Source organism: Haliotis rubra, unplaced genomic scaffold (assembly GCF_003918875.1).
Source record: "Haliotis rubra isolate DU_JTF1 unplaced genomic scaffold, ASM391887v1 Scf1011, whole genome shotgun sequence".
NCBI classification, from domain to species: Eukaryota; Metazoa; Mollusca; class Gastropoda; order Lepetellida; family Haliotidae; genus Haliotis; species Haliotis rubra.
In genome coordinates this window covers 37,120-43,172 of record NW_025764906.1, presented here as the reverse complement: position 1 = coordinate 43,172, position 6,053 = coordinate 37,120, and positions in this window count along the sequence as shown.

The window sequence follows — 6,053 nt, the reverse complement described above, 5'->3', positions numbered from 1 at the left end:
ACTGACCCCTGTCTCCCCACAATACAACACTTTACTGACCACTGTCTCCCCACAATACATTTCACTGACTCATGTCTCCCCACAATACAACATTTCACTGACCCCTGTCTCCCCACAATACAACATTTCACTGACCACTGTCTCCCCACAATTCAACACTTTACTGACCCCTGTCTCCCCACAATACAACATTTCACTGATCACTGTCTCCCCACAATACAACATTTCACTGATCACTGTCTCCCCACAATACAACATTTCACTGACCACTGTCTCCCCACAATACAACATTTCACTGACCACTGTCTCCCCACAATACAACATTTCACTGACCCCTGTCTCCCCACAATACAACATTTCACTGACCCCTGTCTCCACACAATACAACATTTCACTGACCCCTGTCTCCCCACAATACAACATTTCACTGACCACTGTCTCTCCACAATACATTTCACTGACTCATGTCTCTCCACAATACATTTCACTGACTCATGTCTCTCCACCAGATAGTTCTCGTTTTACTTGCAAGCTTGAACTACAGGTTGTATAGTGGAAATCCGGGTTAGAATTGGTCTTCAGCAACCCATGTTTGTTGTGAAAAGCGACTAACGGGATAGGGTGGTCAGGCTCGCTGACTTGGTTGACACCTCATCGTATCCCAGTTGCGTAGATTGATGCTCATGCTGTTGATCACTGGATTGTCTGGTCCAGACTCTTTTATATACACACCGCCGCTATATTGCTGGAATGTCGCTGAGTGCGGCGTTAAACAACAAACCAACCAACTATATTTATACAGTTATAATGCGTACATTGAAAATGTAACAGCCATCTTACAAACAGAATAATAATCCGCGAGGGTTAGGGTTAGAAAGAACGCTCAGAATTGATTTTGAGATGCTCGTATAGCAATGCAGCAGCATTGTCCCTAGTCCTTGTGATTGACCCGTGACAATGGTCTATTCCGTCAGTTGGGATTACGCCTTCAGGAATTAACTTAAGTCAACAATCGCCTCGGAGATAATCCGCACGTGACTATTAACGCGCACCCACCTTAGTGACCATCGTTCAGTGTGTAGTTACCAGCAGCTAGCGCTGCACGCAGTTGTAAATCAGGTAAACACCATTTCATTTCTGATAGCTATGTAAACTATGTTGTCTGATATCTATGTAAACTATGTTGTCTGATACTCATGTAAACTATGTTGTCTGATACTCATGTAAACAATGTTGTCTGATACTCATGTAAACAATGTTGCCTGATACTCATGTAAACTATGTTGTCTGACACCGATGTAAACAATGTTGTCTGATACTCACGTAAACAATGTTGTCTGATACTCCTGTAAACTAGGTTGTCTGATACTCATGTAAACTATGTTGGCTGATACTCATGTAAACAATGTTGTCTGATACTCCTGTAAACTATGTTGGCTGATACTCATGTAAACAATGTTGCCTGATACTCCTGTAAACAATGTTGCCTGATACTCCTGTAAACAATGTTGCCTGATACTCATGTAAACCATGTTGCCTGATACTCATGTAAACTATGTTGTCTGATACTCATGTAAACTATGTTGTCTGATACTCCTGTAAACCATGTTGCCTGATACTCATGTAAACAATGTTGTCTGATACTCCTGTATGTTGCCTGATACTCTCATGTAAACTATGTTGTCTGATACTCATGTAAACTATGTTGTCTGATACTCCTGTAAACCATGTTGCCTGATACTCATGTAAACAATGTTGCCTGATACTCATGTAAACTATGTTGCCTGATACTCCTGTAAACTATGTTGTCTGATACTCATGTAAACTATGTTGCCTGATACTCATGTAAACTATGTTGTCTGATACTCCTGTAAACAATGTTGCCTGATACTCATGTAAACTATGTTGCCTGATACTCATGTAAACTATGTTGCCTGATACTCATGTAAACTATGTTGTTCTGATACTCATGTAAACTATGTTGTACTGATACTCATGTAAACTAACTATGTAAACTATGTTGTCTGATACTCATGTAAACTATGTTGTCTGATACTCATGTAAACTATGTTGTCTGATACTCATGTAAACTATGTTGTCCTGATACTCATGTAAACTATGTTGTCTGATACTCATGTAAAAACTATGTTGTCTGATACTCATGTAAACTATGTTGTCTGATACTCATGTAAACTATGTTGTCTGATACTCATGATACTCATGTAAACTATGTTGTCTGATACTCCTGTAAACTATGTTGATACTGTAAACTATGTTGCCTGATACTCATGTAAACTATGTTGTCTGATACTCATGTAAACTATGTTGTCTGATACTCATGTAAACTACTGTCTGTTCATGTAAACCATGTTGTCTGATACTCATGTAAACTATGTTGTCTGATACTCATGTAAACTATGTTGTCTGATACTCATGTAAACTATGTTGTCTGATACTCATGTATGTAAACTATGTTGTCTGATACTCATGTAAACTATGTTGTCTGATACTCATGTAAACTATGTTGTCTGATACTCATGTAAACTATGTTGTCTGATACTCATGTAAACTATGTTGTCTGATACTCATGTAAACTATGTTGCTATGTTGTCTGAAACTATGTTGTCTGTACTCATGTAAACTATGTTGTCTGATACTCATGTAAACTATGTTGTCTGATACTCATGTAAACTATGTTGTCTGATACTCATGTAAACTATGTTGTCTGATACTCATGTAAACTATGTTGCCTGATACTCATGTAAACTATGTTGTCTGATACTCCTGTAAACTATGTTGTCTGATACCCATGTAAACTATGTTGTCTGATACTCATGTAAACTATGTTGTCTGATACTCATGTAAACTATGTTGTCTGATACTCATGTAAACTATGTTGTCTGATACTCATGTAAACTATGTTGTCTGATACTCCTGTAAACTATGTTGTCTGATACTCATGTAAACTATGTTGTCTGATACTATGTTGTCTGATGTAAACTATGTTGTCTGATACTCATGTAAACTATGTTGTCTGATACTCCTATGTTGTCTGATGTAAACTATGTTGTCTGATACTCATGTAAACTATGTTGCCTGATACTCATGTAAACTATGTTGTCTGATACTCATGTAAACTATGTTGTCTGATACTCATGTAAACTATGTTGCCTGATACTCTGATGTAAACTATGTTGTCTGATACTGATACATGTAAACTATGTTGTCCTGATACTGTTGCCTGATACTCATGTAAACTATGTTGTCTGATACTCAAACCTATGTATAATGTAAACTATGTTGTCTGATACTCATGTAAACTATGTTGTCTGATACTCATGTAAACTATGTTGTCTGATACTCATGTAAACTATGTTGTCTGATACTCATGTAAACTATGTTGCCTGATACTCATGTAAACTATGTTGTCTGATACTCATGTAAACTATGTTGTCTGATACCCATGTAAACTATGTTGTCTGATACTCCTGTAAACTATGTTGTCTGATACTCATGTAAACTATGTTGTCTGATACTGTAAAACTATGTTGTCTGATACTCCTGTAAACTATGTTGCCTGATACTCATGTAAACTATGTTGTCTGATACTCATGTAAAAACTATGTTGTCTGATACTCATGTAAACTATGTTGTCTGATACTCATGTAAACTATGTTGTCTGATACTCATGTAAACTATGTTGTCTGATACTCATGTAAACTATGTTGTCTGATACTCATGTAAACTATGTTGTCTGATACTCATGTAAACTATGTTGTCTGATACTCATGTAAACTATGTTGTCTGATACTCATGTAAACTATGTTGTCTGATACTCATGTAAACTATGTTGCCTGATACTCATGTAAACTATGTTGTCTGATAAACTATGTTGCCTGATGTAAACTATGTTGTCTGATACTCATGTAAACTATGTTGCCTGATACTCATGTAAACTATGTTGTCTGATACTCATGTAAACTATGTTGTCTGATACTCATGTAAACTATGTTGTCTGATACTCATGTAAACTATGTTGTCTGATACTCATGTAAACTATGTTGTCCTGATACTCATGTAAACTATGTTGTCTGATACTCATGTAAACTATGTTGCCTGATACTCATGTAAACTATGTTGTCTGATACTCATGTAAACTATGTTGTCTGATACTCATGTAAACTATGTTGTCTGATACTCATGTAAACTATGTTGTCTGATACTCATGTAAACTATGTTGTCTGATACTCATGTAAACTATGTTGTCTGATGCTCATGTAAACTATGTTGTCTGATACTCATGTAAACTATGTTGTCTGATACTCATGTAAACTATGTTGTCTGATACTCATGTAAACTATGTTGCCTGATACTCATGTAAACTATGTTGTCTGATACTCATGTAAACTATGTTGTCTGATACTCATGTAAACTATGTTGTCTGATACTCATGTAAACTATGTTGTCTGATACTCATGTAAACTATGTTGTCTGATACCCATGTAAACTATGTTGTCTGATACTCATGTAAACTATGTTGTCTGATACTCATGTAAACTATGTTGTCTGATACTCATGTAAACTATGTTGTCTGATACTCCTGTAAACTATGTTGTCTGATACTCATGTAAACTATGTTGTCTGATACTCATGTAAACTATGTTGTCTGATACTCATGTAAACTATGTTGTATGATACTCATGTAAACTATGTTGTCTGATACTCATGTAAACTATGTTGTATGATACCTATGTTGTCTGATACTCATGTAAACTATGTTGTATGATACCTATGTAAACTATGTTGTCTGATACCTATGTAAACTATGTTGCCTGATACTCCTGTAAACTATGTTGTCTGATACCCGTGTAAACTATGTTGTCTGATACTCGTGTAAACTATGTTGTCTGATGCTCATGTAAACTATGTTGCCTGATACTCAGTAAACTATGTTGTCTGATACTCATGTAAATTATGTTGCCTGATACTCATGTAAACTATGTTGTCTGATACTCCTGTAAACCATGTTGCCTGATACTTATGTAAACTATGTTGTCTGATACTCATGTAAACTATGTTGTATGATACCTATGTAAACTATGTTGTCTGATACTCATGTAAACTATGTTGTATGATACCTATGTAAACTATGTTGCCTGATACTCATGTAAACTATGTTGTATGATACCTATGTAAACTATGTTGCCTGATACTCATGTAAACTATTTTTTTCTATAGTAGCTATGTGGTTAAGGAGACACAATGTGTCTATCGGTTGAGATATGTGCTCAGGTAAACGTGATATATAAGTTATATATAAGTGTCTGGTAAATCGTGTACATTCCTTCCGAGTCGTTGCCGGTTTGGTGTATACCTGCTTGCAGTTTATTTAACGTTTCCCGTTGAAACGTCTATGATAGAACAAAGGTCTGAGGTCTTCAATTAATTATTTGCATTCCTTCTGCTCCAGAACATGTCCGACATTAACAAAACTGTAATGGCCCAGAACGAAGCAAACGACATCCAGACGTTACACATGTTGGAACTAACCGCTGCCCTTGGTTCGCTGTGGAGGAGACATCTTTACACTGACTTGACGCTCGTGGTGGACGGGAAGGGGCTCAAGTGCCACAGGGCCATATTAGCAGCTGCCTCCCCCTACTTCCACTCTAGGCTCTTCAACGGCAAGAAAGAATCCACAGCAGATAAGCTCTACGTCAACACGGTGTCCAGGTCCGTGATGGCACAGGTGCTTGAGTTTCTATATTTTGGTGACTGTCACATCACAGAAAAGAATGGACAAGGCATAATGAAAGCGGCGTGCGCCTACGAAATACGCGCGCTTAGAAAGAAATGTGATTGTTTTTTAAGTGAGAAAGTGAATGCAGACAATGCCCTGAAGATGTACCTGTTCGCTACTGAAACCAGATCTCCTTTGTTGGAACAAGCCGCTCGCACGGTGGTGGTGAAACATTTTGTCAGATTTGCACAAACAAGGCTGTTTAATTCTTTGGCTCCAGCAGAACTGATCCGGATCATCAGTGACAACGAAT